Source organism: Passer domesticus, chromosome 10 (assembly GCF_036417665.1).
Source record: "Passer domesticus isolate bPasDom1 chromosome 10, bPasDom1.hap1, whole genome shotgun sequence".
NCBI classification, from domain to species: domain Eukaryota; kingdom Metazoa; phylum Chordata; class Aves; order Passeriformes; family Passeridae; genus Passer; species Passer domesticus.
In genome coordinates this window covers 14,507,887-14,534,369 of record NC_087483.1, presented here as the reverse complement: position 1 = coordinate 14,534,369, position 26,483 = coordinate 14,507,887, and the positions used below count along the sequence as shown (strand labels likewise).

The window sequence follows — 26,483 nt, the reverse complement described above, 5'->3', positions numbered from 1 at the left end:
TAAAGTACAGTTTTGTTAAATAATCTATGCTTGGAATGTTTTCCTAGATCAGCTGCAGTGTCAGATTGATATTAATCTGTCTTAGGTTAAACCAATTTAATGCAATTCTTTAATTTGGTTGAAGGCTTCTGAGCACAGTGCTGGTTTAATCCACAAAAACCATTTTGTATGTATTTAGTTCAATTCTTTCTTAAACTTTCGAAAATACTAGCAATACTAATAAGAATGAAATTGATGTTACTTTGTTAATATGTAATGACAAGATTTAGCACCATGTCTAAAGTTTTAAAGATGAAGCAAGAAGAAAAATGTGATGTCATACTTTAAAATTAGAGCTTCTCACTTTCATACATCTTTGTCTGTCCTCTATGCATTCACAGAAAGAAAAAACATTTGCAAAATGTGCCACAGAACCAACAGAACAGAGATGAGCATCACCTACATTTGTATTGAGTTGTGATTTCCAGACTACCTGCTTATCTAATCTAGTCCCAGATTACCATTGCCAGCAACAGAACACAAACCTTGCAAGTGGTGTGGGTGGATGCATGTATGCCTGCATGTCTGTAGCTAAATGGACAGTGACTGCCTTGGTGGAGTGGCTCCTACACTCATCCTGAGCATGAATCTGGAACAAGGGGCTTGGATTTAATGCAAAACAATTTTACAAAGTCTTTATTAATAAGACTTCTTGCCCTGCTGCTGTCAAAAAAAGAAAAAAAAAAGAAAAAAGATTGGAAAAGGCAGAGGAAGTTATGAAAGTCCTGGACCAAAGGCAGGATGCTAAGGAGCTGTGTAATCCATCACTTTCACAATCTCCTCTGGTTAGGCTCAATTTTAGGTCTACTCCTTTTGATTCATGACCTCCAGGGCAGAACCCTTGCAAAGAAAGTCTGACTCAGTAGAGGGGAGTCATCCCTAATGAATTTAATTATGGTTTCTTAGTAAACAATTCTGCTCTTTCCCTGTGCCCCAGTGGTGGCCTGGGACGCACCTGTTGTATCTCCTTGTGCTGTAATTCCATCATCCCTGCAGCCTAGAACTCTGCTGTTCATTTATCCATAGCTCCTGGGTTCTGAGCTCACCCAGCCCCCTGACACAGAGCCAAGGCACAAACTGCTGCCACCTTCCCTGAGCCTGTGCCTTGTGCTGCTCGAGCTCCCTGGGGAGCAGGCACGCTAACAAAGGTGTCTGCATTTTTATCTCTGGGGAAATGACACCTAACAGGTAATTTTTCCTGTCATAATGACACCTTTAAGAAATGAAAGAAAGATTAAATAAATATAACCATGCTGTAACAATATTGTGCCTTCTGCAGCCCAGGCTCTCATTTTCATTTCCAATTGGAACAGAACGCAAAAACTTTAATTGCTTAACAATGATCTGGAAAGAATGAAGAAAGGTTTAAAGGGCAGAACCAATATAATCTAAATATTACACAGTTGTTTTAGACTTTGAACTGTAAAACTATTCATATTAAAATAGGAAAATTTACTGAGGTCTTATTTTTCTCAATTTGCATATTTCTTAATTATATACTTTGTCCTCAGGTGATCTGCATATGCAACTTGTAATGTTTTTGTCTACTTTGCAGACAGAAGCCTGAGTTATAGACTACCTTATTAATTTCATTTGAGGGTTTGGATTTATTTGGTTGCTTGAGTCTGTTAGTTTTTTTTTTTTAGTTTGAAAACTGTAACATATAATAAACATGTTAGAAACATCAAGTTTTCATGGTTGAATATTTAAAGGGGGAAAAAAGGAAAATTTTGTTAACTATATAATTTTTTCAAGTTTCTATTACTTTAAATAGTATATTATATTTATTCAGAAAAGGCTCTTTTAAAAAAGAGGAACTACATGTTTTTTCCTGACTATGAACAGGGTTGCTCAAGGGAGCTTGTAGCTGAATTAGGTCAAGTTTGACCATAGGTGATGGCTCATTATTGCCTTGAAATTCTGATCCTAAGCTTTTAGACCATGGAACCTTCAAGGCCTTTAGAAGAAGAAACTGAGACATTAAAAAAACCCAAGTAAAATCCTTTCAGGCTTTGAAATGAATTAAAAGTTGCAAAGGCAAAGAACTTATAAACTTATAACTTGGAAATATTTTAGCATCAATCTTAATTCATCCTAGTTATCCTGCTTTGTTTGATAATGATGAACAAAACTAAGCCCCTCTGTCCTGACAGGAATGTAAGCCTCATTTCTAAACCAAAAACCACAGGAAAAAAAAAATCCAAATATTCATGAAGCCCTGTGCATTGCAGATTCAAATATGGGAGGTGCTTCTAGCAAACCTTCCTAACAGGAGTTGAAAAGCTGAAGAGAAAATTCAGAACCTCTCCATTCCTACATGTAATTCGTGATGTTGGGAATGCTGACATGGATCCAGAGCCAAATCCAGCCACAACAGCCAGGCCAAGCCCACGTGACCTTGCCTCTCAAACTACACAGAGCACTTTCTGTAGAGAGAACATGCTCTCTGTCCTGTAACTGGAGGACTGGGACAGAAGTTGTAATAATTTGTGACAACTTTAAAATTAAGAACAATGTGCTTTCTCTTTTTGATGTCTACTGCGGTTTCTTCTTGAGTGTCTACTGCTCATGATAGAAAATAAATATCAGTCTAGACAGTGCTTAGTTACAATATATGTAATTGTCTTGCAATCTGAGGATTTTTGATTTGATCTTGCACAGTTTAAAAAGATCGTGCTGAATTTATAGCATCTTTTGTCATTATTGTTATTCAGTATAACGTGAACTCCACAATACAGTTAAATGATCTCAGTTCTGAGCATGGTACAAAGTGCAATGAAGAGTTTCTAATCAGAATTAGGTTCTTCACAGATGCAAAATGAATGCATTCATAGTCAAACAGTAAAATTAAATTGCAGGTTACCAGAGGAATTAATCTTGATTTGCAGCTATTTATGATAAATAGGATTCAGGATGCTGGTGTCAATGAACTGCTCCTTACTGAAGGGAGAGATAAACAGCAGCAGCAGGACTTTAGGAAAATTAGCTACCAGACTTGTTAAAATAACTGAATGATGAGGTGCACCAATTAAAAATCATTTAGCAATTTGCATATAGGTAACTCACTAGGAGATCACAGATACCTCAGTTTCAAATTTGCATTTTATCTCTTTGAAGCACATAATAATTAAAATGGCCATTAGTGATAACAAGAATTAATCACATAAATCCTCTCATTCATTTATTTGACATAATAGAACCCAAAGTCTTCTTATGTTGTTTTTCCCTTATTATAATCAGCTCTATAAATCTGCAATTTATGAAAATAAAATGCCTTAAATTCCTTGAAAGTCAGAGAAAAGTGTTATTTATGCATCATGCCATGGGGATGTGGAGAAATGTCTGTGTATGAATGTACCTGGCTCTTAAAGTGTACACAGAGGATAGGGAATTTATATCTAGACTATATCTGAAAGATACACCAGCCTGGAAACCAGCACCAAATTCTCAGTTATGTAAGGTAATTAAATGGCTTAATTAAGAAATTCTTCAAGGAGACCAATTTATTATAAACCACAGATTTCTGATGATTATCAGAAAGGTAATATACTGCTCTTGATGATCCAGGAAAGAAGGACAGATAACCTTAATTTATGAACCAAATAATACAATACCAAATAAATGAGCTGGTTTTAGGTAGACATATATTGATCAAAAGTGTCCTAAAATGTAAAAAAATAACAAAAAATAAGAGTATTTTTAAAAGGTAATGATATAGAGCACAGGCTTGAAACCTTAGCCATCCATTACTTTCATGTCTCAACACAACTTTCATACTCTGAGTAAACAATTTTGCCTTCCCTCTATGCATTTCTAGAATACTTCTGCTGCAACTTATGATACTATTTACTTATGACTAGAGAGAATATTTTACCAGAGCACCATTCCAAAGGTCAGAAATTTACCAGCCACAGAAAATGTTCTCCAGACTTTGTTGCATTTGTCTCAGAATTTATTTTTCATGGGAAAGTAAGGTAGCAGATGTTGATGCACATACCATTACTAAACAAGAATCTTTAATTTCAAATAAAAATTTAAAGGCAGCACATGAGGGCTGAACTGGAATATTACCAGATACTGCTAAATGACAGTAATTTAGAGTGCTACCAGAATTGAGTTCTGCTCTCAAATAATTGAAAAATGAAGTTTCAATGACACAAGACTAGAAACCAAAACCTTACAGTGCAATATACATTCAGGGAAGAACACCTTTCCTCATTAAGGAGCTGAATCAGATGTATATTTAGACAGGGATGAAAGTTTCATGCCAAAATAAATGTTTGTGGGTGCCTGTGTGTTCTATGTATGGCTCAGGAACATTCCCATAAAATTGAGGCTGTATTTTAAACTAAGTCCATTATTCAGGTGTTTATGTGAGTTCCTAATTCACAGCATTGACTATTCCCCTTGAAGTAGCATTTTTATTGTTGAGTCTCCTCTCTAATTTAATTGAGTCCTCCTCTCTTAGGTAGACTGTTTGCAGATATGCTTAGGAAAAAAAAAAGAGAATTTTGTGTGCAGAGACTTCCATGCCAGAGCTCAGCCTGTGAATGCTGTGGCCTTTTAAAGACTCACTAATTGCATGACAAAACTTGAAATCTTTCCTCACAGGTGAATGGCTGACAGTTGCTCAAAGGCTACTTGAAAATTCTGGTGGAATGCTTGCAACTGAGTTAGGAAAGAAACAGTCTTTACTTCCTTTATGATCAAGAAGAAAATCCTTAATTGGCACTCTTTCCCTCTTCAGAATAAGCTTTGAAACACAGGTAAAACAGAAGCTAAAAAGATGCAAACAGCAACAAAATCCAATCTGTGTGTTTAAAATATGGAAGAACGAGGGGGGAAAGCTGGAGCTTTAGTCAAACTTTCTGCTCATAATAGAGTAATATTTAATAAAGATGAATGGGTTGAAGAAAATATTAGTGGCCTATGCTGAACCCCAGAGACATTTTCTTGGAGTCCAAGAGCTCTCTGCACAGAAAATTATCTGCTAAAATAAAGCTTATGTAGTGCAGGATTCAGACGAAATTTCCTGTGGAAGAAATTATTGTCCCAGCTTCTGCATGTACACTGAAAGACATGAACTGAAATTTTCCAACTTAAGTATTTTAAATATTTTTTTGTATAAATCTTGCCATTGCTAAGCTTGTCACGTGAGCATGATGTTACCAAGAACAAAGCCCAGCCCTGAAATTTTAGCAAATGCATGTCAGCCTTCTGCACATCTCCTCTGCCTTGGTGTCTCTTGTTCTGACTGCAGACAGAGGCAGGTGAATGAGGTAGTGCCATCTCAGGAAAATTCAAGAGTTTGTAGCCACCACCTGAGGCTACAAGCCAGGTTTGGAACCAGGTAAGGGAAGAGGCCAACGAGCAGATCCTGCAAGGTGGGGTAATACTTTTTATCACACCAATACTGACATCTAAATTCCAACAATCAGGACTTGCCATTGGCTTCATGTGTGCTGATCTCTTGACCCTTATTCTTTCTTTTTCTCTCCTTTCTTCACACGTTTTATTGTTATTTTTATGCTTTTATATTGTTATATTTCTATAGATAATAACCAAAATGGGGACATGTTATAACATAACCTTACTAAAAATCTAGTTGAATATCTGATGGGTGATAGGCTCTGTGAGGTTGATCCTACATTTAAAATGTAAACCCATCAGATTAAGTGGCTTGGTGGACACCATTGCAGTAAAAAAAATAAAAAGGGAAAGGAAAAAAAAACCTCTGGGCACTGATGTAAGTAAAAGACACAATATAATATATTCATATTCTTACAAACATCCTCAGAGGCAACTTGCATCAGTAATGGCAAAGCAACAGGTACAGAGTGCTGAAGTGGCACAGACAGGGTATTCAAATACAGACTATGCTTATATTTAATAACCACAGCAGGTGAACAATTGGATTTGAAAGGGAAATTAAATAGGCTGACCTAAGAGCAGAGGCATTTATTGTCTAGTTCTGTACTTTCTATTCCATGATTATTGCAAAGCTCTTTTGTAAACCAATATGAAGGAACACATTACTGTGATTGTGCATCAGCTAAGCACAGTAGCCACAGTAGGAAATAAAAAAACATTTTTAAAAGTCAAATTCAATCAGGTTTTACCTCCAAGCTTTTATATTCCCTTTTCTTTTAATCTATATTCCTGCATGATGCCTGCTTTAAGCCTAACTTTGTTTGCATTAATGCTGTTTCTAAATGCCTGATAACACAATAAGGTAGAAAAATTAGCAAAGACCAAGAGGAAATCAGAACTCCTATCCTAACCCCCTATAAATTAAACCAGAAATAACCATTTATCTGGAACCACAAACAGCCAGCTACTCTCAAATTGCAAGATTAATTCAAAATGAAACGAGGACCAAAAACCTTCATGAGTTCTACAATTTTGCAGGTGAAAAATAGCCTTATGAGTTGAGACCATCAGCATAAACCTGAATATGAGACATAGCCAAGGAAAACAATTATGAAATTTCCCCTACCTGAAGACCAAAGTCCAGAAACCAAGAAAATAAAAATATTTAAACTGGGAAAACATGTCCAAGTTCTTGTGCAAGTGCTAGTGACTGGTTTTGCCTTTTCTCTGGAATTAATGATTTGTAGCATTTAGCCACTGAACATGACACATTTTACTGCCCCTAATGCAACTGGCAGAGGCTTCCATGAGAAGCTCCCCAGACATAAGCCCACATTTCAAAAGAGAATGCAAATCATTGGAACCACAAGCAAAATAAAACAGATTATCTAAGTGAGGAACAGAGGATATGAAAGCAGGACAATGGGTGTCACAGGTAATTATAAAGATGCATCTGGTCCCTAGTTACTTTTGACAAAGCTGGTTTTGTGATTTATGGCAGGTGCTTGTTTATAAACCTATTTCAGCACAGACACACTGAAGCACATTCATCATTCTGCCTGGTCTTCATTATTGGATGAACGTCATTTAAACAGAACCTGAATCCAGACTTCTGCTACCTTGATGTAAAAATCAGGATCTCCTATTTGCCTGCTTTCATTTATATATTTCCATTGACCTGCAGAGGTTTGACAAGGGTTCTACACTTACCCCACAAGGAAAGCAAATGAAAGTGAGCTGAATTTCAGGAAGAAGGGCTGGCAAGCTGTACTTCTTTTAATCTTGATATTTATTTTTGTGCCCTGCAGCTCTGTTTTCTGGAAATGCAGGATAACCAACGTGCAAGTTCGAGCAACTACAACTCTGACAAAAAATCAGAATGCTCTTGGGGTATTTTTGGGGCAGGGGTGGACAGGGAGAGGTTGGAGTTTTTAGCTTGTTTTAATAGCCTTTTTTTAAATGCACTTTTCAGACTGTGAAATTTGGCATAATCCAAAGTTTTTCTTCTCCTTTACCAGAGGACTCTGGACCTGAGGAATTGCTCCATTACTGTGGCATAGAGTTGTGCAGTTGTCTCACACGAACAGAACAACTTTAGTTCCTTGATTTTTATCTCATGGAATATTTCTTGCTGGACACAAAGACAAACAAAGAAATCCAGCAAAAACCAGTGAGAACAGAACCCTTTGTAGATTGCTACAATAAATACCTAGAGCCCAGCTTGCTAGGAAAAGTTATACAACAATATGGCCTGGTTTTGTAAGTTTGAACTGTCAATAAACAGCAAAATGTAGAAAAAGGAAGTTGGACAATTCAGAAATTGTGTTAAACACAAAGCATATATTGAGGTTTTTAGGAAAATTATGGTAGTAGAGAACATGATTTTTGTTATACTTATGGGTTTAACACAGAAAATTTGAGGCAGCACATATTCATTGAAGGAGGAATGAAAATATAAGGGAATAAAAGCTGAATGCCTAAAACTCATCTGCATCATATTCTTCCTTTGCTCAGTGCATTAAGCTGTAAGTCCAAGTAGTTTCCCAACTGTTAATCATTGCAGAATTTAAATAACTTATTATGGAAAAGAGACACTAAGGGATATATTTCTAAAAGAACAAGCAACAAAGCCTTTTAACCACAATTAAATCTTCAGAAATTTCTCATTGTGAAAGCCAAGTCAATATCGCAATATTCTTCAAATCAGAACTCTGACTTCAATAAGCACAACAGAGATATATTTTCTAAATGGAAACAAACACACCTCAAATATTATCTGCTATAAAGAAAGTCTTGGTCATCAAGGACACAGAAATCAAAACATTGAGGGAATATTTAAATAGTTATATATATGTATATTATACATCTACATACATTTTTAGATCATCCTAGGTATGGAAGGAACAATATGAATTATTGCCTGGCTTGGGAGCTATTTTGCTGAATGCTGACAGATTGACAACATGACTACTGGAAACTTATAGGAATTATAAAGAAAGTCACAGGAAATATAAAGTAAAAATGAAGGACTCTATTTCATTTTACTTTCAAAGTAACTCCATGTATTGGAGTGACACAGAAAAAATAACTCACATTATAAGGCTTAACAAAAAACCTTACTGGCAACAGTGGGGCCTGATATTGCAAGATTAATTTTTGGTCTAAGTAGTTTCTTCACTTCCTATTAAAGAGTGTCCATACAGTTTCAGCTGTTACCTCCTTCCTGTAATTTGGTTGCTGAGTGCAAGTCAGCTGGAATATTGCTTACCTGTAAATAAAGATATGCAGTAACTTCTTGTTCCAGCAACACAGCAGAGTTACTTACAGCATTTATTCATCATGAAATTGCATATTCAGCACATGAACACACATTTTGTGACACTGGTCTAATGACAACCCAAGCATTTCTGAGTAACTCCAATCTATTTACCATAACATTATTTGCTAGCAGGTATGAACAATTCATCCTTGGCCTGTGAGTTGTTTAACTTACTGTACCTGTTCAATGTCTGAAATTCATACTAAATCCATATGTTTTTGAAGGAACACAAGGCCTACTTTAGCACAGCACCACTGGAAAGAGAGTCACTGAAAGATCATCAAGACCTCTTGTTGGCTCTTTTCCTGCAGGATTAAGTGTATTTATATTGTTCCAGAAAGAAACTTATTCTTCCTGCCTGTAAAGACCTTTAGCGTTGGTGTGAAGTGGCCCCAAGCCAAAATGAGAGTCTTAGGGTCAGGCTATATTGCTTTTCATTAAAGACATCCTGTCATCTGGAAAATTATTTCCAATTTCTACTCTAGAGGGGGTTTTGTTGTTACCATTATTTCCCAGAACAACATAGCCCTTGAGACGGAGAAAACTGAAAAGAAGAGGCTTGAAACAAATCTCTCCTAAGTCCTTTGTGTCTTTACAAGGCAGGTCTCTCCCTTCAGGTTTGCCTTTAATCCAAGAACCCAGGCTTTTCCTGAAGTGTGCAGTCTGAAATTAAACTGAGCAGCACACAGCCACTCCAGCCTCTTTTTCCTAGTCAGAGGCAGGCATCACAGATGTATCTTTCATTTTCCTGATCCCTTGCCAATCCTCCACATGTCCTCAAAAATGACACCTGCAGACCTCAAGTATCCACAGACAGAATTTAAAACTCATCAGGTTCACCAGATTTAAGAGCAGTTACAGATTCTGGCTTTTATTCTTTCCTTCATCAAGATTGAAAGGCTCTTTGCTTGTTGGTTCTCCTCCTCTACTTTCCTCTGCTCAGTTTACTTGTTTTGTAAAGGTTGATGCAGGAAAAAAAAAAGTGTTCAGTGCACTAAACACTTTTTTAGCATCATCTGTCAACAGCCTTCATTCACTCAGCAGAAGTGCACAGATTGCAGCTTTGAGCTGGCCACTGCACGTGCTGTGCAAGGGAGAGGAGGGTTTCCTCACTTCCTCTCACTTTCTTACATTGCATCACCTCCCTGGAAGTGCCAGAAACTCCAGCCAGATTTCACTGACAAGTTGTACATACCGAGTTCCCTTTGGTATTACTGTACATTGCTAACTAAACATTTGGTGGCCTCTGCCACATTTCTAAATAAGGAACGGGAGCACGATGACCTATTTTCCAAAGTGTAGAAAGCCCCAGAACCACTCAGTAACAATTCCTACCACAAAATACAGGTAACACAAGCAATTTAGTCATGTGTTAACCTTTTTTAAATCCTGTTTCTCACATTTCTCAGAGACAGTTGTTAAGGTGATGGACAAAGGACCACATGAGTAAGAGCTATAGACCTGTGTTTACCACTTTATTTGCATTCCCTCCCTCCTTTTTTAAATGATTTTTTTTCTGCTTATTTCACTGGATTTAAAAAATTCTCTTTCTTTTCAGGTTGCTGTATTGGATATTTCTTTAGGGATTTCAGTTTCTAGGTTACAGAAGGAGCACTCCCCTTTCCTTAAGGTCTCATGTCTATTTTTAAACCTAACCTCTTTCCAAATCACATTTTTCACTTTCTGATGGGGAAAGAACCTTCTTTCTTTCAGCTTTACAATGAAAAACAACTCAAAAGAAAATTCCTCATCTTTTAGTCATATTTCAGTCATCAGAAGTAGTTACCTGCCATTACTGCTACAGTGATGGACGTGAAAGGACCTAAATAGATTGTCCTGCTGTTACCTATTTAAATTCTTATATAAGGCACTTCAGCATGGATATAGCCTGAATGAACTACAGCAAGAAGAATGAAAAAAAAATACATTATTCTGTGAATGGTTTGTATGTAAGAGTTCTGCTAAGGATAAGCTTGCATATTTTCTATGCTCAGAAGACTGGAGAAGGAAGGGAGGGACACACTGTGGGGATTGGGACCTTCTTGTGAAGGAACAGAGTTGAGGTGTTTCAGCCTGAAAGGAAATGGCCTTGCTTGTCTTTATTTCAGCAGTGCAGGGTGCTCAGCATGCCCACATCCCAAACAGACTGACTGGATCAAAGAACACCACATGTACAGGACAGGGCAAGGATTATTAAGCCAGATGATCTTAACACTTCCTTTTTAAAATTTAATAAATTGAAAGAACTCTGAATTGGAGAGGCATCTATTTTAAAATATTCAGGAATCTTTTCAGAAATATTCCCATTGTTATAACCAACCCAGAGCAGAGAACTAAAGGCAGATGTTACTAAAGAGGAACAAAAACCCCGTAACAATCCAAAAGCTCACTTAATCTGCTTGAGAACCTGCTCCTCACCAGGAATCAAAATTTAAAACATTAACTTTCCTCATCCAACATATTGGCATAATAAAAAAAGGTGCAGTCAGGGAACCTGCAGGATAAAGTGAAATGAAAACAGAATGAAGGCAGAAAACACGACCTGCTGCAGCACATGGGGAAAAGTCACGGTCAGGTCAGTCAGGAGTCTTTGCATCAACCTCTCCCTGAGGGACTGGGTGCTCAGAAATACTCTGATAATTCACACAACTCTTTGCTGAGTAAGCCTGGATGAACTGTTCAAATCCTCATTTTCTTTTTTCTTGATGACTCAAAATGTCCCTACATGGTCCTCCTTTTATTTATGGGGTTTATGTGGCAATATTCTTTTCAGTTCAAGTAGTATTTAGTTCACATTTAAGCTACGATAAATACAAATGCTTTGCCCTTTTTTTGCCACCTTTACTTTGAGGTGCAAAGAGTCCTTTGTGTCTGTCAGGCTGCTGATTTTAATGGTTTGCTCTCTGGTACTGGCCCAACAGAATAGGTTTGAGGTGAAGGACATAGGTAGCAAATTCTTGGTGTAATACACCTCATCCTTTGTCCTGGTCTTTCTAATTTTAGATTGCAAGGACTGAGCAACTAGCTAAATCTATAATTTACCTGCCTTACAGACGCAAGTTAATTTTTTTAAGATTGCCAAAAGAGGATGGATGCTCTTATGCAGGAATAACAGAAAATATCAATTACATTTGTAAAATGGACATTTGTAAAATTGCAAACTGAAGTATACAGATCAGAGTAAACATGCTCAATATATAAATTAGAATACACTACCATTGCTTGGCACACTTTGACTTTCATAGATGTTACTGAGACTTCTCACAGTTTTGCAATAGAGCAATCTTCATTATAAGACTCAAACTACTTTTAAACCTTCAAGGAGAATGGATGTATTAAGTCTAAATCTCAGATATTAGTTTGTACAGAACACTGGTTGCTGGTGTATATTTTAGAAGTTAATGCAAGTTATATTAATGGATGGATTGGATCAAGAAATAAAAACATTATTAATTTTAGATTGGTATAATACAAAATTTGTTTACCAAGGCTGACAGGAAGTGCTGTTTGTAAAATACCTCTAGGTACTTGCAGAAGTTTGTTTCTCTTCTCCCCTCCCCACCCAAGAACCCCCCAAATGGGGAACCTGGAGAAATGAAAATTTGAATTCTCAGCTCCTTTGTTCATACTCTAAGGTTTTTATGAATAATAATTTGCAAAAAGGTAACTACCATGTCAAAAAAGCACAGAGAATTAAGACAATTCCAACTGCAAGAGTTCTATAGAAATAAGTAAGAAAAGTATTTTGTAGTCAGAATACATCCATCATTTATATTTTTATTTAAGATCCAAAGATGGTGTGATGACCTGGTGCTGTCCAGCTTTTAGATACCCAAATTTTCCACCCCAGTCACAGCTCTAAGGTCCCAAAGAGGCTGTACCCCATCCCTAGCAAGCAGCACATGCCCACAGTGTGCATTTAGTGGGGCACAGCTCCCAGCTTCTCTGAAGGACTGTAAGGTCCCAAAGAGGCTGTACCCCATCCCTAGCAAGCAGCACATGCCCACAGTGTGCATTTAGTGGGGCACAGCTCCCAGCTTCTCTGAAGGAACTCGTGTCACGCCCTGCTCTGAGGCTGCTCTGTTGACCTGTGGCACAGGGAAAGGCAAGGGGAAAGCCCAGCTGGCAAGATAAAAACCCTGTCCATTTCAGCACTGCCCTTCTGCTCCACGGAGGCAGGAGGACACGTGGGAGTGAGGGAAGCAGTGAGAAATCTTTTCCCTAAAAAAGCTGTCACCATCTCTTCTCCTGTTTGTAGAGGTTTACTGTGGAGGCACAGCTCAAAAATTAGTTTCAAATGTTAATGGAACAGAAATTGGATGATAATCTCTGGTGGCCACACCAGTTCCTGCCAGCCTCAATTGCAGGATCAACAACTCACGATCAAACTGCCTTGGAAAAACACACATCTGATAAAAACTTAATTTATTCTGAAGATTAGGCTGAATGAACTTGGTGAACTTCAGAATACAGTCATAATCTGGACTACTTTAACAAACTATCCCAGATGCACAACCTTAGAATCTAACATGTGGCTATAAGGGAGGGTCAGGAGGAGGAGCCAGCTGATGGAAACCTGAATAAAATGCACTGTAACTGTACCTCAACACGTATTATTGCAACAGTGGATACTTAAATAGGCACATTACTGAGGAAAACCTTCTATATTTATAAGCCATAGCTTGTAATCAGACCTTTGAAAGCTGCATGCATTAAGCAGTTTGCCTGCAAGCCTGAGAATAAGCACAACCACAATGCTCACGTGCTTCCCTTACAGTAAATTCTTAGAAAATACAGCAACCTCTCTTCTTGTAAGCTTAGCCTCCAAGGCTTTTAAATGTGACTCCTTGGCATCTGAAATAGCCTACGAGCAAGAGGAGAAGATCAGAGAAAGATCATGGCAAGCAGTTTGTGTGACAGGCAACAACACTGTGCACGTGTCCTGAATACTCAGCTGGAATTACCACCAACAGCTGCAGGAAAAAAGACAACCAAGCTGGTAGGACGAAATCTGCCTCTTTCACCACACAGCAAACCTGCCTCAAGTGACCCATTTCATGGAAAAGGTCAGCCACAGGACCAGGCACAGGGTGGAACTGGAAGAAATACACTTCATGCCTGTGTACATGCATTTTACTTGGTCTGATAATCAACATAATCTAAGATATAGCTCCAAACTGGCTGTCTACATTAATGATCTGAAAGCAATCATAATAAAATAAGATAATCTTAACTATTCTTGGGCTGCCAGAGTGCTCTCTAATTGCTCTATTTAAATTGTTCCATTTCAATTAAATTGAGGAGGAAAAAAAAAGTAGAAGAATTAAGTGCTTCACTATTTACAGTCCTTGAGTGAATACAATTTACGTAATCTGTGTAGGATCCCTATTAGCAGGGCTCACAGTAAGAAACCACAGTGATTAAATCATTAAATCATATCTGGGAAGAGAGAACATTCCCATTGATATAGGAAGCCCTGATGAGATGTTAAAACAATTAGAACCATCAAGCACTTTTATGAATAGCAAGGATTGTGAAGGCAGAAAAGGTTTTCAAAACTGGGGGATTCACGCTATTTTTACCCTAACACATTTCACTTTCTCTTAGGTTCATTATCACTGATACAATTTGTATCCATTTTCAGTCATTAAATAGTAGTTCAGCTCTTCAGTATTTCAAGCCCAGGTCATTAATATGAATTCATACAACTTATTCCCTCTGCCCCTCCAATCTTTTCCTCAAAGAGAGCACCCTTCTCAATAAATGACTCTCAAATTGCTGTTAGGATAGTAATTTCTAATTTCCATGGTTACATTTCCCATAAGAGCTGCTGCTAAGAAAAACGCATTGGAAGATTGGAGAACTAGAATAGTATAGCTGGCTCTTCTTTTTCATTCAGAGAAGGGGGAAGGAAGTGTTGGTTGCAATTCCTTTTTTTTTTTTTTGTTTTCTCTTTTTAGTGGCTTGGTAGATCACACCAAGGGCCTGCAAACACACCTATTAAAACATGGATCTTGTTGCACAGATTTTGAAGACAGTGACTTATTCTTTTGTTTCAACAGTTTTGGAACTATTAGAGTAGCTAGAAAAGTTTATCAGGAGCACCAAACTGCCCATTGCCTTGCCAAAATTGTCATCAAAAGTGACACCACCACAAATAAGGACAGCCCCAGCTACAAGATCAGGCATGGTCATCTCACACTCGTGGGGTTATAAAGCAACCCACAGAGCTGTTACTTTCACAGGACGTATTTTTATAGCACATTGGTATGTTGGACAAGTGTTACACATTTTCATTCAACTTTTTATCAAATCAAAATTAAAGATGCACAATTATTCACACTGAAGATAAAAGTTACCAAGTAATTTTGTGAAGAGGTCTGGGTTTGTATTATAACATCCTTGCTTTAAAATCTTCGATCAATCCTGCAAAAAGTCTCTCTAATTTAACTTTGAGCTTTTCTTTTACATTTTAAGCTGGGCAGATGAAGCTGTTGGTCAGCCAGAGGATAAAATAAGATGCTGTTTATGCTACCATTGTAAAGGATCACACTGACTTCAGGTTTGCCCCAGAAATTATGCAGCTCAATATGATGTGTCACTTTAAAAATTGCAACATTATTTCAGATGTACCTGTTGACACAATAGACAAAAAAGCTCCTTTGAAGCATCCATTAGCTTATTTGGAAATCCTTCCTCGTTCATGGGTCATTGACCAGAAAGACAGGTTTATCAGAGAAATACTGATCTTCCCCAGTGGCATAAAAACACTGCTGTAGTTTTAGAAGTTCTCTTTAGTCTTCTCGACAAATTCATGATGCTTGAAGTTCTGGCCATTAATAAATAAAAATTCTAAGAACAGTGGCACTTTAGAGGGTTTTTTTTTTAATCCTTCGCAGAGAAGAATGCTGTTGCAATTATGTAAAATAATCCTGTTTTAAACCTAATGCTTCACAGTCATTATGGAAAAGATGCCCATAAGGAAATATTTTATTGATGATTTAATTTTCTTGCCAGCATAGCTGGAAATTTCACACCTACATCTTCATTTAGGACTGGTTTATCTATTAGAGTGAATTAAATGTGACCAGCATTTCTTTTTACTTAGCAGGAGATGATTAAGGAAATTATGGAAACTTTTTAAATTGTGGCATTACCTTTTTAAAAATGACCAGAGAAGTTGCTGGGGATATTGCTGTTGTTAAAAAACCTCACTGTCTACACAATGTGATTGTGAACTTTGGAAAAGAGAGATCAAATAATCACCATATGTCTTCTTTTCCCTTGCTTCTATACTTTGTGTGCCAAAAGCAGATTTAAAAATCATGGCTATATTTTGCAATCAGGTCCCCTGCTTCAGTTTCCCCCCATTAAAAACCATCCTTGGTTTGTTTTCTTTCTTTTTTTTTGTGCCACCACTGCTCTGGCCTGGTGGTTACCCTGCCCATCCCTGCCTTCAGCAGATCCCTCATTAAGTCACAGGAGACTGACTTCATGCTGAGCTGCATCTTGGCCAGCTACACCCTTTAGAAGTTTAACTATGGATCATTCTCTGAAGTCCAAGTGTCAGGACCTCAGCACATATTTTCTGTGTTTATTTGCTTTTCTGAACAAGCCCAGTGAGTTCATTAAGACCAGCAAGAATAAAAAGAGACTGTCTTGTAACACTAGCAAGTTTCTGCCAGCTTAAGAGCTGAAAACATTGTCCCTTTGATCAGCTCCAACAGTAAACTTTTCTCTTCTTTAAAAAAAAAGAAAAAGAAAAAAAGTTTTGCATTCCATTGTAAATATTTCCTTTAGAGCAAGAAACTACCTAGAATGTTCAAACCACTTGTCTTTCAAGGGGAATTTCACAGACATATCTAGGTGGAAAAACGCATTAATGGCAATGGAATACTGCAAATATTGGGAGAAGGGGGAGTATTTTTGCTACAGTTTTGTGAAATTGTTCTTAAATCTCTTTCTGTAGGAGAGAAACTGGTTGTATTAATGAGGACTAGTGCCTCTGGTGCAAGGTTTCAGGATGAGCTGATTAAAGCCTCAGTAGGTTCCATGAGTTAGGTAAATAAATGAGCATCTGAGCATTCCCACAGCTTCTTAAATGGAATCAGTGCATGTGAAAATGTACCCCCAAATCCCTGCACTAACATACATATTATACAGGGTTTAAAGCACTCATTTTCAAATGTACTGATGATTTTGTTGTCAGTTGTATGTACCTATTAATGCAGAAAAACAATTTCTACCTTTTAGTACTAACTCCTGCAATTTCAAACTATTGTCTCCTCAAAAAAAATTTAAGATAGAAACTTCAGAACAAAAGGTAAAATTGACTTAAGCATTTAATTATTTCTCCATAATCTTTGCCCTACACATTTATGTCTTACAAAACATTAATGGTTTTGTAAATATAGCTATTACTAACCTAATAAAAATGCTGTGCCAAAAGGAAAATGAAGCCTGCATAAAAATGTAGATGGGTACTCAGGAGACATGCTACTCATCGATCCCCAAAAATATGTTTGTCTGTATGAAACACAGCAGTTAGCAGTGCTCTGTATGATTCACAAGAGACTGTGTGGCCATGAAAATCATGCTTGCAAATGAGGCTTTTAGGCAACACTAAGGTGAAGGCACAGTGGTTCCTGCTAGCTTAGAGAACAGTAAAACAAATATTATCATATTCTCCACATTTGTCATAGGGACACCTTGTAAGTTAATCCAAATTAACAAGAGGTATCAATTTGAAGTGCATTCATTAAATCTTGATAGTGACACGCTAAGGATGAGAAATATGGCCACATTACTGCAGCTTAACAAGCCAAGCCCAAGTAACAAGCTTTATATGTACTCATGCATTATAAAATGTGAGGTAAGACAAATTCATTTAAACCTCTAAGGTGAATATATTCAATATCACACTTGCTGTGTGCTAACAGCATATGCACAAATACATATTTTAGTTAAGCTCATGCTCAGAAACTAATTAGTACATGTCTGTCTATGAATATTTATACCCACTCTGATTATTGCAATTGACTCTTTTTGTATGTAGCCACTGGAATATATTTAGAATATGTGAGCATTCCAAAGAGGTAACTGCACAGTCATTGCTCAAAGTTTCTTTCATCTGTAAAATTAATGTTCTTCTGTCATTGACAATGATACTGACATGAAATGGCCAAGCAATCTCACCACCTCTGCTTTCCAGCATCTACATCTTGCTCCTCCTGGAGTCTCCTGGTCTCAGGACCAGCATCTGCTGGTGGAAGGATGAGTGGAGTTACCCAGTGACCAATTCAATTGATTCTGGAATAGTTTTGAATAGTTCATCATTGCCTAACATTGCTGCTTGTAAAGCAAGCTGCTTTATAATAGAATACTTAAATCTTTAACAGAACAAAAAAAAATACAGAATACTGTAATGATTAGCAGTACAACCAGCAATCAGTTCTGAGCAAATCAATATTTTAAAATGATTTCATGTACAATATCTCACAAATGCAATGAAAAGTGAACTGGCACTGCAAGCGAAGAGCTGCAGTTCACTTTGTGCAAATCTGAGTCACAAGTGGGGGAAAAAATAATGCATTCTGGTTGAACATGCAGCTAAAATAAATCTAATCAATGCTTCATAGGTGTTTAACGTCCCGAGTACTTTCTTTAAAAGCATCAAGGCATTTTCATTAAGACGCATGCTTAGAGGGAAGGAAATGCCATTTTAAAAGGTCTCGGGCTTAATTTTAGGCATATGAACTCCTAAATGTCCAAAAAAATGATTGGTTTTAATTGACTCAACTGGTTTGCATGGGTTTGTACTGAACAGCCCTAAACCTTCTCAAGGCTTTTTGTGGAAAAGGAAGGGAATTGGGCAGGTCAAAAAACCAAGTTTTTTCCTGAAAATCAGTTCAGACAGATGCACCATGCAACCTCCGAGTGGAACAGCTGAACACCTCCCAGCAGCTCAGCTGGATCCAGGGAGCATCCCCATCTCCAGAGACCCCACAAGCAATGAGCAGTCAGGGCTTGAAGCCTCTGAGCAGATTTAAATCCTGCAGACTTTGTCTTACATCAAATTTTTTAACCTGGTGTTCTTCTGAGGCTAGAGACCCTGCTGGGAGCTGCACAGGCACTGTGGCCTTGCTGAGGAGGACTGAGAAGTTCAGGATCTTCTCCCAGGCTATCACAAAGTTCTGCAGTTTGATCAATTTACAAACAACTTTGCTTTGTGCAGTAACACACTGACCACTGACAAAACAGAAGACACTTATTTTTTTAATTTACTTTACCCTGTATGATCTTGTTTTCATAGACACCCTTAAGCCAATCCATTAAAATGCCATTATTTGGAAAGAGCAACATCTCAGATTTGAATGTAAGATGCTTAGTCTAAAAAAAATGGGTATCATTTCAACGGCCTTATAATCCATGCCATCACTGTATTAACTAAATCAAACCACATCTTATGTAGGATTCACATTATTTGAATTCTGAAATATTACATCTGTTTTAATTTAATCCCATACCTTGTCTAAAGTCCATGTGTGTGACACACCAGACAGATTACATAGACTCTGTCACAAAGCATCCTGGCCACACAGATTTACCTAAGCCATTATTCAGGGATCTGAAATGCTTTTTTAAAAAAAAGTCTTTTGTAACCTTCCCACCCTTGGTTTTTCCTTGAAAAAGAGGAGGAAATTAAGAATTCACAGAATGAAAAGCAGGAAGTATTATGAAATTTAGTAAATTCTTCTGCTCATGTGTTTTAGCTAGAAAAGAAATTACCAATGCAAGAGCACTGGCAAGTTTTTCTCTAAGCCTGTTTACTTATTAAACCATAATCAAAAATGTCTAAGTGTAATAATTCCTATGGAATATTTTGAATATTACACAAGAAGTTATTTATTCCCAAAGCAATATATTTGTTCTCTAATAGATGACTTGCCTCTACAGATAAAAAAAGAGAAAGACAACTGATAATTGATTAATTCAAGTAAAAAAATTGGATCATAAAGGAAGCCTAAGGTGGTGGGTAAACATAAAACCAAAGAAGTGTTCACATTTAGTAGCATAGGTTTTTCACTTCACATGCAAACCTGTGTTTTTCCTTGACTGAAAGTAAAGCTCAATGAAACAATATTTGACTGCTAAAATAAATTTTTCCTTTCCAATTTCCACATGGAATTGGTTTTGCAGGTACTTGTGTGTGCATGCACTAATATATACATATAAAGACCTGTCCTTGTAACTGCATATTGCTAACTCTAGACTTCAGTGACAATTTCTTTTTTTAAAGCAGAATACCTGTTTAAGATATGACATACATTCTACTGAAACTCTCCAGTGTGTTGTGACAAGAGCATCCATCCATGCCTGTGTAAACATACATCAGTGACCCTTCCTCACCACCAGCTCTCTTCACGTGTATTAAAAAAGCAAATTCACCCTCGTGTCAAGTCCTCCACTGTTAGTTACACATTAATGAAGCCTAAGCTTTACTAGATTTCTTAAATTGCCACAATTTCTCCAACAATTACATTATTTTATAATGCCTACAGTGCAATTTTAGTAACTTTCAAGATTAGTTCAGCCTCAAAAGATGACTCTTTTTGCACAGGTTTTCTTAAATTTTAAATTACAATCAAATTATGAGATTAATTGATATATGATTTCTGATATCAAAGTACAAAAACTGTTAATCAAAAGAATCCTAAGGAAAGTAGTATTCATCTGTCTCACATGAAATGTCTATCTGATCATGAAATTAATAATCTGTGTTTAAGAAAAAAAAAAAGCCAAGAAACTACTTGAGAAGAAATAGGAAGCACTAGCAGAATCATTGTTAAAGAAATATGGAATCAATTTTAAAATGCTTTAATTTTTCTGAACAACCAGTAATTTTTTTTCCATACATAAATAAAGATGGGGTTTGTATACACCACACTTGAGGGAATCTACTGTTCTAACTCCGTTTTATCAAATAATGAGGTTAATTACAATAGATTAAATTGGAACCTGAAAATGCTTAGCCGTTTGCTTGTCTGAACATTGAGACCATTCCTTCAAAAGGATAAAAAATTAAAACTGTGGGAAGTCGGAGCAGAAAGTAATTCTCAAAATGCAGTAGCTTAGCAGAAAATACTGAAAGAAATTAAATTTGTAGTTTGAATCGTGCTTGGCCTGCAGATAAGAAACCTGAATTCCACTAAAAATAAGCAGCAGACCAGATATGGTCTGAGAAGAAATTAAAGTGAAATATCACCAAAGTGAAAGGAGCCCACAAGGACAGGCACAATATAGCACAGACAAGAGGTCACACCATGCTATAAAGGCAGAAATGAGAGATCAACTGTTGAAACAGCACGGACAGCAAAACACACACTGCTCCTTTGTACAGGGCAGAGCCCCGGGCAGAAGGGCTATTTGGTGAAATTTTAGCAGTAATGGGTTTAAGCATGAAAGAAGAGTAATAAAGAAGGCAAACGCTTTCACCTGGAAGCCTTGGCCAAGGAGGGCTTGGAGCTGTGAGGAGGAGCCCGGTGCAGCACCCAGCACGGCAAGGGGCTGCTCTGTTCAGCTCAGCTGATCTTTACAGGGCTCTATGGCAACACCAGCTTGGAATTCCCAGCCAAAGGTCAGCCTCCATCCAAAATACAGCTAACAAACATAACAAACAGCTTCTGCCCTGGGACAGGACGCATCGAAAAGTGGGCTCGCGTTTGCTGAGCCCTCCTCTCAAAGAGCCAAACCAAATCCAACATTCTGTGTCTCTTTTCCATCACCACAACTCCCTAATCACACAGAAAATGATGGACTCTGAGCCTCTGTCAGCTCTCAATAAACTGCACCAACTTTGCAGTAATTGTAGGCCTAAACCCTGCAGAGCCATAAAAGCTGTCAGCCTCCAGAAACAGCACTCTCTGTAGTCACAAAGTAGCCTCCCTCCCTACCAATAATCCCCCAAATATAAACTTTTACAGATTGAGAATTAATAACCAGTCAAATAAATATTTTTAAATTATTGGGAAAAAAGAACCCTGTCATTCCACCAAACAAATGGATTTCCTATAGCAAGTATAACCAAACAGATCTTCACAGCTGGCATAAATCATTACATTCCTATTAACTTTAATGGAGAAACATCAACTTTCATTACTGGGATCAAATATAGTTAATATACCTGTCACGCATGATGTGTCTCCTATATACCTTTCAGGTAAAAATATTCATGCCAGATTTCATGCAAAAACATTAAAAAATCCAAGTCTGCAATTACAAAATCAAAAAGTAACATTGCAAAGAAGACAAAGAAGAACATATTAATCACTTTAAAAACTGAAAAACTTTTATAATGTAACATGTAATTAATAGGTGTCAAATTTACGATGTAACAAGCAGGAAAAGAGTAGAAAATATATGGCAAGTTCTTCTTTGATACATGAGAACAAAGAAAAGAGTTATGTCTGAGCCTCCTTTTTCTCTGCTCTCATCTTCCCTCATCCAAGGTAAGGCTTGACTCACTTGTCTTTAATTACCACGATGCCAGATGAAAAAAATCCTCAAGACAAGAACAGAGCAAAAGGCAAAGGCAGCAAAACTTTCAAAGTGGCAGCAGAGCCCCCAGAAAAGAGAGGAAAATTCCCCAGAAAAGGCTGCGTGAGCCATGACTCACCCTGGGAGATCAGCCTCTGCCTCGGGATGCTCGGGACAGGAACGAAGCACTGCATCCCCCTGGCTGCAGGAAAGCACCCTGAGGAGCAAACAGAGCAAACCCCAAGAATAAGGTCATGCTAAATTACACTTTCTTCTTGCATTAAAACAAACTGGGGCTGTAAATATGCCTTTGCTGCTACTGATCAGAGCAGCATAAAATCTTTCTGTGCACAAAGTGGAAAAAACACCTTAGTTTTGTTTCTCACTCCCTTTCCTGAAGTTTCCATTTTGCTTTTAACTTGGAGAAGACCTTAAGGCTGTGTTTTAGGAAGGCCAAGGAAGATGCAGCAGTGGTGAACTCCTGCCAGGGCTCAGTGCAGGCTGAGGGATGGATGGAGGGAGAGGTGCCATGCTGTGGCAGCAGGGCAGGGTCTGGCCCAGCACACCTGGGCAAGGCAGCTCAGGGTGCAATCCACAGGCAGCTCCATGGGGAAGGCTGAGCCAGGGCTGTGTCCTGGGATGGGGATCAGACCCCGTGTGTGGCACTGGGGACAGCCACAGCCATGGGGACAGCACCTGAGGGGCAACAAGTGCAGAGCTGTGGCAAACCCAGAGCTGACTGGGCAGCCTGGGGCTGCTCACCAGTCTGATGTCCAGCAGCACCCACTCCTGTGGCACCAGGGGACACCACACCAGCCCAGCAAAGCCACGTGCACTCGTCAAGAAGCTGAGGAGAATCATGAACAAACCTACAGGAGCACAGCCCCAGCCTGGCAATCCCAGGGCTGCCAGAGTCCCTCAAGACCACGGGCTCAGCCTTGCAATCCCAGAGATGTCAGGACCACAAAGCCCAGGGTACCAGCCAGCAAATCTCTATCACAAACTGACCCCACAGAGGGGATGGATTGTGCCAACAAACTTTCTCAAAACATTTTTGGACACCACATATTTGTAGAGCTGTAAGCATAAGGAAAGAATGCAGGAGGAAAAGCCCACTCTTTTTTTAGGAGCTGACTTCCATTTTATAAGAGGAACAGATGTTTTATTGTAATTAAAGCTCATCTTTTTGGTACAAGGTGACTCTTGAAGCACATGTATATTCCAAGTAAACAATTTTTCTGTATTGCTTTCATATGATGTTGATGATCCACAGTTTTCCTGTAAATCTAGCTTATACTCAAGAATCACTTTATAAAAAAAAAAATCATCTCTACTTCAGCTCATATGGCTTTACATTCTATTGCTTACACTCCCTGCTAAGCCCTAAATAATTACTTTTACTTAGTCTGTCTTCAATATTTATGGAAACATCCTCCCTATAATATAAAAATGAAGCATAGACATCTGAGATTAGTAACCAAATGAACCCAATGTTGAGTTGATTAAAACCTTCTTAGCAGCAGTGCACCACATTGTCACACTCATATAAGCAATTTTACATGGTTACAAGTATCCAATTACTTTTCCAAGTATATTAGTAAAGCGTCGTAAACAGTGCAATGTGCACTGGTTTATACAGCACACAGTAAAATATGCATACAGGTCAGTAAATCACTGTGTCAAGTCTGGCTCTTTTCTAGCAATTATTGTGTCAAAGTCAGCTCGAGGTCAAGTACATGGCAGCTGTAGGATGTTTCAAACTGGGACACGTTCATGAGTGCTGATGCAGTAGGAGAAGGAAACAATGAGCATCATCTCTTAGGACAAATCCTCTGTCCCACCAGAGAATTGATCAAGGACTACTGGAAAACTAGGAGGACCTGCTAGGCAAGTGATAAACAATCCCATCTATAGACTAAGTGTAGCTGTCTGACCTGTACAGCAAGATGAAGATAGTAAAATATGCCTACATTATGGCAGGAAAAGGAGGCTGGGAGGTTACTCCTCACCAAAACCACCAGAGAACCCTGCAAACCTACACAATTCTGCTGCTGTACTTTCCCCCAGCTCAGGACTGCCCTGGTTACAGGCAATTTTCTGTAGACAATGTCAATCTGTTGATTAAAACCTACATGTCAGAGAAAGTGAAAACCTGCCTGTGAATGTGTGAATGATTCATTATCCAGATGAAAGGAGAGCTGCGCTTGGCTGGGTACAAACATCACCAGCGTGTTTTCTTCCACTTTCATGACTGTCTGCCATTTTATTTTTGCAAGAATAGCATAACAAAAAGGACTGGTGTTGTTTCTTTCTCCCCTTTCATTTTCAGCTGGAAGATGCTGTACACGGCTGACAGTTTTCAAATGAAGCATTTGTCATGTTTAAGTCAGAATAACATTAAACTCAGAACTCAACTTGCTTTTGTGATTACAGGAAAGTCTCCACCTATGTTTTTTTTTTTGTTTGTTTTGTTTTTTGTTTTTCTGTTGGAAGAGGAATGCTACTCACTTTATGTGATAGTTTATCTGGAAGAAAAAATGCAACAGACCATTGCTCTCCAAAAATCTGCGTCTTCAAACTTTCCTGCCGTTTCTCTATTAGCTGTCACACTGAATTTTATACATATGAAGTGTTTTAAATGCTAAAAGACCAAAAACTACATGTCAAGTCATAAGTATTCAAGTCAATCTTCTCTTGCATGCCTCAGCCTTTTTTTTTTTTATATCCTGGACATTAGCTTGATGTAACAGACTTCAGACTGCAAGGATTTGGCTTTAGTGAATGCTCAGCCCAGAGTTTCTGCAACTGAAGTGATTTCAAGTGGTTTTACTAATGAATTCTTAATCTAGTTTGGTGGAAATGTGCATTAAAAATAATATTAAATTCTGGGATTAACATTTCAGAAAGAAATAAATAAAATGTTTGAGTTCAGAGCAGAGTAACAAAGGTGACCAACGTTTTTACTTCTAATGAAATATTAAAAGAACTAGTGAGCACAGAGCTGCACTGAGCAGTAATTCAGGGGTTTTAATGATAGTGTAACTTTTCAATAGCAGTCCTCAGAGAGTAGAAGATAGAAAGGAGGTCAATGAAGTATTTATATCAGCTGAATTTGGTAGGAATGAGAAAAATCCAAGTAAAAGAAATTCTGAGAGAATGCTGGGGGGAAAAAAATGTCAGAGTGGTCTCACTCAGGCAATAATCTGATGGAAGGAAGAGAAGAGTCCTAGAAACCCTCCATCAACAAACTTTGAAAAGTAGATCTGAAAAGAACATAGAATGGAAAACTCCCTCTAAGTGGCATTATCAATATATGAAGTTGCATCTCTACCAGTTTTGTGGCTGAATACTTAGGTCTATTTTTATTTTAATGCCATTAGTCAATAGTATATTATAATGCTTTACATTGTGGTGATATTTTTGAAAACATGCTTTCTACAAGCATCTCTGGGAATAATCTCCAAAACATTTGCAATTTGCAATCTAATGCAGGCATAATTTAAAAATAAGCTTTCTATCAGAAAGCACTGTACAGATTTTAAGAGGTTATTTTTCAGGCTTAAACTCCAGTCTCATTTTCTTATGCTCCCAAAATATTTAATTCCTCAGTTGCAAAGGAAATTGAGGAAAAGTTGTGCAAAAAGAAAAGCTGCTGTATTTTTTAAGGGAACAGAAATTGTAATCACTTCTATGTTGGCCATTTTGTTATAAGCCATTGTGCAAGCACATCTTATTTACAGTTATTCTGATCAACATCATCTAGATAATTGCTTTTACTTCAATGAGCTGTTCTGGAAGCTATGGAACAATCTCTTAAAATCTTATGCATGATAATTCTGCGCTGATATAAAGTATTATAATGAATGCTGCAGGCTGACACAGGACAGCAACTGCTGGCAAAAATTCTACAGCCAAGATCTGCTACAGAGAGGCAGGGCCCAGGTGGAAGTGTATCACGGGTAAATAATCATTGTGAGTCCTCAATTAATGCTAAACTGGAATGGAACCCTTGCTGAAGCTGGACAAATCCAATTTTAAAATAATTTAATTCAAAGTTATAGGACATTTAAAATGTTCTCTAGAAAACAGTGAGCAAGACAAAAAAGAAGGATAAAGACAAAGCAAGTGTCTTTTTGCTGCCTTAAGAAGCCATCACCTCTGAACTGGCTAGATCCACTTGAGAATGCTTTTAGCTTGAAAACTGTGAATTGCCAATAAT

General features: G+C 37.8%; 1 long non-coding RNA gene across 2 annotated transcripts in view; it reads right to left on the bottom strand.

The window, feature by feature from the left end:
- Positions 1-26,483, bottom strand: part of LOC135308661 (uncharacterized) — a 112,658-nt gene that overhangs the window by 21,648 nt on the left and 64,527 nt on the right. For both annotated transcript variants that reach the window (XR_010369038.1, XR_010369039.1), the window contains exon 2: positions 22,404-22,481. This is a non-coding gene — a long non-coding RNA (uncharacterized LOC135308661). The remainder of the gene's footprint in view (positions 1-22,403; positions 22,482-26,483) is intronic.